This window comes from Cibotium barometz, chromosome 36, assembly GCF_041138505.1.
Source record: "Cibotium barometz isolate CiBa-2024 chromosome 36, ASM4113850v1, whole genome shotgun sequence".
NCBI classification, from domain to species: domain Eukaryota; kingdom Viridiplantae; phylum Streptophyta; class Polypodiopsida; order Cyatheales; family Cibotiaceae; genus Cibotium; species Cibotium barometz.
The window spans coordinates 17595487-17605554 of NC_141081.1; positions in this window are offsets into that span (position 1 = coordinate 17595487).

Here is a 10068-nt window from a genome sequence, read left to right on the forward strand (position 1 = left end):
AATTCCAAAAGTTAAATTTGTTCATGATTCCTCTTTCTGATTAAAATTTATCTATGTTTTCTCGATGCATTCCTATGAATATTTCCACATTCTTTTCTCAATTTTCTCAAAATAAAATATCATGAAAATCCCTCTTTTAGCATAACATACTAATTCATTTTTATCTAAATGAATTATACTCATAATCCTTTCCATAATTCTGTATAAAAATTTGTGCATAACCTTCTTTATTTTTCTGGCAAATGAATAATGCTCAAAACTCTACTTTTAGCATAAAATTTACTATGCGTAAATTCATTTCCTAATGATAAAAATTTTGCCATAGTTTCCTCGCATTTTCTATGAAATGAGAATGCCCAAATTTCCACTTTTAATATAAAAATTAGTTTATGCATAACCTTCATTTTCTAATGATAAAATTTTGCCATAGCTTCCCCACATTTTCTATGAAATGAGAATGCTCAAAATTCCATTTTTAGAATAAAATTTATTATGCATAAACCTTCATTTTCTAATGAGAAAATTTTGCCATAACTTCCCCACATTTATTATGAAATAAGAATGTTCAAAATTACACTTTAACATAAAAATTAGTTTATGCATAAACCTAAGCTTAAACATAAACATTAATTCATCATAAATCAAGAAAAGCATGGTTTTAAGAGGAAACCCATATAAAATAAAATGCTTCCCAAGGGTAATCTTCAAGAGAAGAAGAGGTTTAGTGAAGCACCAAAGCTTCACAAGGGAGAGGCAAGGAAGAGGGAAAATGAACTTAAAAATGAACTTATACTAAAATGAGAATTACACTAGCATGTAAATACACTAAGATAAAAATACAAAGGAATGGGGATCTATTTATAGGTGAGGGAGGCCACCAACCAAGTCCAACTAGAATCTAGAGGCTTCTAGCTTCAGTTTGATCCAATTTGGACAAGTTTTAGACCAGTTAGGCCCACTTTTCTGATCTAGTTTGAAAGAGGAGAGAGGAGAGATAAAATATCTCATTTTTTTGAATTAAAAATTGGGATAATGATGAGGATTTTGGGTGCCTCCTTCATGAGCTCCACTTACCCTCTCCTAAGGTGTCAAAATTTTCATTTTTTTACTATTAAGTGCCAATACTAGTCAACTCTTCATCTTATGTGAGAATTTACTCATTTTTGGTGGATTTTCTTTTATTCTTACATTTTTCTTATTCAAAAACTTGTATTAATCCTATAGACCCATTAGAACACTCTTTGGACCTTAATCCATAATTTTTTGAAAATAGGTACCCCTAGGCTAAGGTGTCCAGTGCACATATTCAATTAATTTCTAATGCACATTGGAAAACTCTTTTTAAACTTCTATTTTAGGGGATCACTTCCTATTGACTGGAAGAAAATACTTATCCAAAAATATTTCAAAACTCTATTATCTCCCTGTAGAATATTCTCTCTCTAGACCAAAACAGGGTCAAACAAGAACTTTTTCGATTTCTGAGGGGGGATGATTATAAGAGACTGAAGGGGACGTTCTTACATCTTTACATAATCAAAAGATGGAGGGAGGAATCTTACAGACTTCAACCCCAAACTTCACCTAAAGTTCGACAAGAATGGAGGCCCAAGCAACAGCAAGCAAATCACTCAACCACTCTCGTGCATTCAGCACCAACACAAGAGTTTGTCTATTCAAGCAAACAATCAGCAGTCTTCCCTACTACCTCGATATCATTTCAGCAACAAATTCAAGAACAAATACGGAGACTTAGGAGCACATCAAGAACAAAGTAACAATGCTCTTATTGTAAGAAAGAAGAGATGAGAGAAGAGACAATGTACTCAAGAACTCATCAATGAACCACTAGCCAACTTGATTAGAAATGAACTACAATGCCTCATATATATAGGAAAGTTCCTCCACCCTTTCCTCCACCCTTTACTTGATTAGAAATGAACTACAATGCCTCATATATATAGGAAAGTTCCTCCACCCTTTCCTCCACCCAAAAAGTGTGTAAATAGGAAAAAATGGAAATGAATGCTATAAATCCCAAAAATGCCTAGAGGCTAAAGAGTGTGCCACTAGCGTGACACCATCTGGAGATGACACATATCCAACACCTCCTCTTCAGGTCTAGATGGGAGGACCAACGCCAATGCGCTGAAGAAGATAATCCAAGGTAGGTCGAGGAAGAGGCTTAGTAAACAAATCAGCAACATTATCTTTGGTAGGACAATACTCAAGCTGAATGCGACCTTCAGAAATCCAATCAAGAACAAAATGAAAATGAACATCAATGTGTTTGGATCGTCCTCGAATAACTGGATTTTTGGCTAAAGCAATAGCACTCTGTGAATCTGAGTAGATGAGTGTCGGAGTAGATGAACAGCCAAGGTGATTCAGAATTTGAGAAAGAGCATCAGACTTCTTAGGTAAGAAATAAACCCATGATTTGCGAGAGAAGTCATCCACAAGAAGCATATAATACTTGGATCCGCCAAGCGATTGTACTTTCATAGGTCCTGCAAGATCAGCATGAATAAGCTCAAGTCTGCGTGTGGCCCTATGGGTAGCCTCCTCTGGAAAAGAAGCCCGATGTTGCTTTCCGTGAGCACAAGAAGAACAAATATGATGGCGAGGTTTTTGAAGCTTTGGTAGACCTGTAACCATGTCATGTGAGACAAGATGTTGCAAAGTAGCAAGAGGAACATGGCCAAAGCAAAAATGCCATAGATCACTATCTTCATTAGAAACAAGTGCTTTAGGAGAAGCAAATAATTGATGAAGATGAGACTCATGTGGTGGTAACTATGCTGTAAAAGAGCGTATATGATAAAGCCCAGCATTTTGATAACCATATGCCACACAAGAAAGTGACTGTCTATCAATGATTTCAATCACTTCATCATCAAAGTAAACCCCAAGACCTTTAGAAGTAGCCTTAGAGATAGAAAATAAGTTGGCAGACATCTTAGGCACATGCAAAACATCATGTAAGATAGCATCTCCAAAAGAAACATCACCAATACCAATCACAAGGAGAGACGAAGCATCACCAATGTGTACTGATGAAGAGATAGACTTATAGTTTTGCAGTAAGGAAGAACTATTTGTCATGTGAGAGGTAGCACCACTATCGGCAATATGCGTATCAAGATCTTTGATTACCACAAGTGATGTGTCACATGAAGAAGTAGAAGACATAGCAACATATGCAATCTTGGCATTACCGTCTTCCGTGTTGTCTTTGTTTTTGTCGTGAGAAGATGTTGATGTAGAAGAACCCTTAGATTTGGATTCAAGTTTAGCTTTTACCTTCTTGGATGCCGCCTTCTTAGCAAAACAATGATCCTCCGTATGGCCACTACGACCACAGAAAGTGCACTCCTTGAAGAATCCTTTGATTTGTCCTTGTCGCCTTTGGTTGAAGAATCTTTAGCATTGGAATTAGAGCCTTTGCATTGATCATTCCCCTTGCCTTTGCCTTTGCCCTTGCCTTGGCTTACAAAAGCCGAGTCCTTTTTGTTTTGCTTACGGGGCGAGTAAGGCACTTATCATGAAGAAGACCCATAGTCTCTTCAAAGGAAGGGAAAGGAACTCGAAGAAAGATATTATCTTTAAACGATTCAAAAGAAGAAGGCAGTTTACCAAGTAGCTTGTGGACCGGATTGCTTACCAATCTACCAAACTCTTCAAGTTGCTGGTTGATTCGATTGAATTCTCCAAGCTTCTCCACTATGTTGTCGGATTCGGAGATAGAAAGCTTATCCAAATCTTCTTCCAACTTAGCCATCTTAACTGTGAAAGTCTTCCATATTGCATTTGTATAGCGTGCCATAATTGTTGAGCCGTACTCCTTGTAGAGAGAAATTGAGACACAACCGATGTAGACATGCCATGCACAAGTAAAGCTTTGGCCCGTGCATCCATATAGGTTTGATATTAAGAAGGCACCATATAAGGAGAAGTGATTATAGACCACACCCCGGCACTTTCCAAAAGAAGTTGCATAAACAAGGACTAAGTGTGGTAATTGTTTGGGGTAAGCTTTTGTGAATCATCGGAAAGACTTGGAAGGCTCAAAGATTGAGTGAATGGGTTAAAGGGCTGATATGATTGAGTGGGGAGAGGAGTAGCAATGGAAGTAGTAGAAGGAGGAATCATAGTAGATGAAGTTGCCATAAAAGGCATAGATGATGTAGGGGGATATACCATAGAGGGCATAGAAGTATGTGGATAGGAAGGCATAACGGACAAGAAGAAAGAGAGAAAGGATCCGTAGAAGGTAATGGATATGACGAAAAAGAGAAAGTAGAAGCACCTACCGAAGAAGGAATTGCACCAACTTCCGCTGTAGTAGTTGCCGATCCAACAACCGTCGTAGGAGATGTAGGATCCATAGTATCTTCAAGTTTGCCTTTGTCTTTTGGAGTAGAGGACTTCCGAGATCCCAGGGTGGAAAAACACAAGGGAAGAAGTATCGTACCTCCAAAAACGCAGCCAATAGATGGGCTGTCCACCAAGGAAGTATCTCCAAAATATGCACAAAGATAGTGCAAAAATGCAGCCACAAAAAGCAACCGATATATGAACCAATAGACTCTATAGAAACCACCAAAAGAGGGCTGAGAATGTAGCCTTAGGTAGAAGGAGTATGGAGGAGTTGATTGTCCACAAAAACGCAAACACAAAGTAGCAAAGTGGAATTTTCAGCCAGTAGAAAGGTGTAAAAAAGAGGATGAATATATACCTCAAAACACCATGAAGAGGGCTGAAGTTGATGATGAAAATGCAGCCAAGAAATCTTTCCACAAGAAGCCTCCAAAAAAAAATGCTACCGCATGTAGGGAAAACTAGTTGGCAATGTTTTCACGCAAGTAGAGTTGTAGGACTCGGATTGAAGTGCTTTAAAAACACACTTGTAGAGGATGGTAAGGGGCTGGTTTGAAGCCACTTGCATCATTGAATGAGTGCAAGGATGATGAGTAAGGGCTTCTGCAAAAAACGCAAGCAGAAATTCTGCATGCAGGCAGTCTGCAAAAAATAACTCAAAAACGGTGAGGAATTTGTAAAAACTTTCTTCTGCAAAGTTGTAGACCACGATGATTCCAGTAGGTCTCATGGGCACAATCCTCAAAAATGCGTTTGTTTAGCAGAAAATCAAAGAATAAAAAAACATAATTGAAAGCAAGGTTGTTGAAGAGGACTAGAGGTAGAGAGGAAGAAGGATAAGGAGGCTATATGTGCGCCACCACCTTGCTCTGATACCATGTGAGAAAGAAGAGATGAGAGAAGAGACAATGTACTCAAGAACTCATCAATGAACCACTAGCCAACTTGATTAGAAATGAACTACAATGCCTCATATATATAGGAAAGTTCCTCCACGCTTTCCTCCACCCAAAAAGCGTGTAAATAGAAAAAATAGAAATGAATGCTATAAATCCCAAAAATGCCTAGAGGCTAAAGAGTGTGCTACTAGCATGACACCATCTAGAGATGACACCTATCCAACACTTGTCACCCCTCTAGAAGTGAGAAATGAGCACACAAGAAGCTATTGCTTGCAAATCATGACCTAGATGACCCATAAAATAAAATAAAAAACCGTCAAGGTCAAAACCTGCAAATTCATGGAATTCCATCTCACGGAATTACAATTCATGGAGTTCCATCTCACAGCTTAAGAACCTGCACTTTCACGATTCAAGCCCATCATGGATAAAGCCATATTATGCAATAGCCACTATATATTTATTAAGCTTATTGCTTACTATTCTTTTGGCTAAATTAATGTAGCAGCTGCCCCATGAGTACATATCCAGACTCATGCACTGGAGAACATTTACACCAAAGCCTCACCGTCGACAACTTCCAAGTACATCTCTGGATGGGGGGGCCATGGTGGGCAAAAGCCTGGTCAATGGTTCAACCCATCGCCTTGGAATTTTCCTTCAAAGTACAAACCTCTCCAAAAACGATGCCACAATCTTCACAACTCAATTATTTTCAATCCCTAGTGAAGATCTCTGTATTCGCCTCACAAGCCAAAGGTAATTCTTTCAATCCTCACCAACAAGTAGCTACTTCAACACAAAGCAATTCAATAAGAGTCTATATGACTCAATTCTTGTACTTCATAAAAATCTACTTCTAAGACCACTTAAATTTACATAAAAGCATCAAAAGCACATGGGCAGAAGAAGACAAGATCAGGTCCTACTCAATAACATTTAACAAGAATCCTGCCACACAAAGGGACATCATCACAAGCCAATTACTTCAAAGGGTGAATGTCGCTTCAATGAATCAAATGAGGAACTGAGAATCACCATCTCGTTGATTAAGTCTACATTTCTCCGAATCCTTCTCTCTCTCTCTCTCATTATTAACATCGCTTAGTGTCCCCACTAACAAAAATCACATGTAACCTTGCCGATGATTGCCAAAAACAAATTGAGCCCCAAAAAAAAAATGGGAACTCACACAAATGTAAAAATGCAATCATTCGCAAAAAACATCCCCCACCCTGTTAATAAACTACTAATCTCTTCATTCATTAACTAGATTTTCTTATTTCCTCCGGAGGAACAAAGACCATTGAACATCATTCAACATCAAAACCATCGACAAAGCTTGTTCATTCTCCCCGCACAAAGGTCTTCAACGTTATCACGCAAACGCGATCGTCATTAACCAGGAAGGGGAGGAATGTTAATCCAATTCTAGGATTAACGAGAGCTACCGCCATTATCTTACATCAAGGAGTCATGGTAGATACACCAAAGGGTCATACATTCAAGATATAAAGCAATAGTGTCCAAAGCTACAACTTGGACGGGCATGTGTAATGGTGTGACAGAGTATTTATGGTGATTCCTGCTTCAAGAGCGTGTGGTAGCAAGATAGGATGAAGTCCTATAAGTGATGCACTTTATGGATATATTATGAGAGTAGTCATTGTAATAGGCCTCTTATGAGACTAAAGTGCCAAGCCGGCCATAGTTTAAGTGAGTGTGAATACTTATGACCATGTATATAAGTGAATTTCTCTCATAATACAACATACTCTCCCATTGTGCAATTGAGTCTTGCTCTTGCTAATCCTCTTTCTAATCTCTCTCCCTAATGCATGCTAGTGAGTGTGTGTGAGTGAAGTGAGGTGAGAGGAGGGACGAGTATCCATAGTGCTGACAACGCTCGTGGGAGATGCGGTGAAATTGCTTCTCAAGGAGTTGTAGAGCTTGGAAAGATCATCACACAGTTGCGGTTCACCAAGTAATCTCTTTTTGGATGCATTTCAAGGAGGGTTAGGGTGAGCCATAACACTCAAATATTTTGAGGTTTCAACTATTGGTTCCTATCACGGTTTTACCCATGGTTCTAAAGATCCTTCAATCTATTCTTTTATATCTCTCCACAAGGTAGGATTGCTCTACAAAGCAAGGTTCCAATATGCATTTTCACCTCTGATGGTGGCAAGAACGACATTAGGTAGGCTATATCCACAATGTTTTGTATGCTACTTTGTTATCATTCAATCCCATTTTCACCTCTGATGGTGGCAAGAACGACATTAGGCAGGCTATATCCACAATGGTTCGTATGCTCCTTTGTTATCCCTTACCAAGCATTCAATCCCATTTTCAGATCTAAGAGTATACCTCTTTCATTATTTCCAATATTCTGTTCATGAGGTCATTCTCCAACTCGTTTAGGGAGTTAAGGTCTTGCTCATCCCCCTGCTCTTGGATTAGTGTGGAATGTCCAATTTCCTTTTCCATCTCAAATCTTCTCTAAGCTATATTGTCTCAAGGATTTTATTACTTTCTAGCATTTTCTCACTATTCCCTTGGGCAATTCCTTGGCTGTTTCATGTTTTCCAATTTCTTTTTTTTGGATTAGGATATTCTCCCATGCCTTTTAGGGTTGCTAGCCTTTCTAGGGTCGCTTATTTAGGGACTATTTGTATATGGATTCTCTCTTAGCTCAACCCCATTGACCCTATTTCTACTGTCCCTCTTCATTGAAACCATCGTGGATCATGCCCATTGACTTACCTTGCCTACCCTTTTTGGTCGTCTTCTTCTAACTTTTTTAGAGGTAGGAACTGACTAGTGAACATTCACCTTGTCTTTGTTCATCTAGTGGGTCTTGGTACATGTTAGCATATTTAATGGTGCTAAAATATCGCATGATTATACACTAATTAAGTAGAGGCTTGTTGAAGGATTGGTGTCACTTCCCCGCTTGTTTTGTATAGACAATCTTTGATTAGGTGGTACATTCCACATTTATATTTGTAAAAGCTGGAGCTATTACAACTTGTTGGCAAAGCTTGCTATTGAGTGGGGAGCATGGGCACCCAATTTGTGTAGGTGCTCTATTACCCTATGAGGTCCTTGATAATGAATGCATTATATTCAAGGCCTCCAAGTTATTGTGTTCATGTCTCTCCCCTTCCTTTGGACAAAAGTTTAAAACATGGGCACACTGGCATTCCTTCTTGCATAACATAGAAATTGAGGGACAATATCCTGCGGCTCCTCATAATAGTGATGATTAAGTTCAAATCCACATGGATATTCACTTTCTTCTAGTGGTTCTTTGACCAAAACTTGATTGATCAAGGTAATCTTTGGTGGAGGTGGTTGTGGTGGCGCTAAGGGTACATTGAGTATCCCATAAATTCCTTGTGTGTATCCTTGTCCTCGCATAGGAATAGGTAGTCATATTTTCTACTTGTATATGTCCCTAGTGTCTGAGCTAGAAGAATGTTTGCATCAAAAGGACTTGACATTTAGGATGGCGTAGGGGCTGAAGATGGATTCTTGTTTTTCTCAAGCTAGGTTAATTCTAACATGTTATCCTCAAATTCTATGGCCAATTTGTCTCACACATCCAATGTGACTGGTATAGACACGAGCACATAGTCATGCATTCTAGGGTCTCATACTCCCTTGCAAAAGCACATCAATAAATGTTCATCGATGAGCCTCTCCCAAAGCTTGCACCAAGAGTTCAAGTGCTTAAGACGAGTGACATAATCCCTCATCGACTCGTGCTCTTGTGCACTAGGCTCCACTTGTGACCGCTTCTAGCAAAGCTTAACACAAAGACATTCTTAAGTTAAGTGAAATTAACTTTATCTTTTGGTGCATTCTATAACACTAATGTGCCTTCCAACCTAATGTTAGGAAAAAAGAATGGATCTTGGTGAGCTCATCGATGTGTCCACATGTTTCACAAATGGACTCAAAGACTTCCAAATATGTTATGGGATCCTCATCTCCATTGAAGCTTTATATTAGTTTAGCTATATGATATGGCTTCATTGGGACATGAGCTTGAGTAATTCCCAACTCTCTAGCTACCCCCCTACCTATTTTAGTTACAAATAAGCTGGGGTGGTTGTAGTTAAGACTAGGACTGGCTCATAGGCTAGGTCAATGAAATGTACATTTCCCCTCCCCCTTCTTGGATGGGTCTCTCTCTATGATACTCCTCTCCACCCAAGTTTATGAGGAAGGATGGGATTTCAATTTAGTGCTTCTTCCCCTTGGGAAAATCTATCTTTCCCTTACAAAAGCATTTTTTGTATGTAAGCAAGGAACTCAAATTCTACTAACCCATAAGGGGTAGCCATCGCCCTACTCAACCTTTGGTTCCTCCTAGATTGGCTCTAGAGGGGACATCCCATCTGCCAATGCTTGTGAGAAGGATTGGGCATGTTGCCTTCAAAGATCGGCTTATTTTCAGTCACTTAGAGATTGGCATATTTTCAGATAGTTACCCTCGAAGGCCCAGGAGAGGAGCCTCACTAGGTAGTATGGGGTAGGGACAAACTTAGCCTCGACATTCATTCTTCCACCCTCAGTGGTGGCTGGCCCACCAATCCCAGACACCCCCCTCCCCCCAGTGCAATGGTTGGGAGTTTTCGCAGGCTGTCCATGTAGCCATATTTGGTAGTGATATATGTGAACACACTACAACCAGTCCCTCTTTAGGAGTTTTTTTCCCCCGTGCTAATATACACCCATCTTGGGGTATACTTATCATCTTTGTACAACGCACATTCAT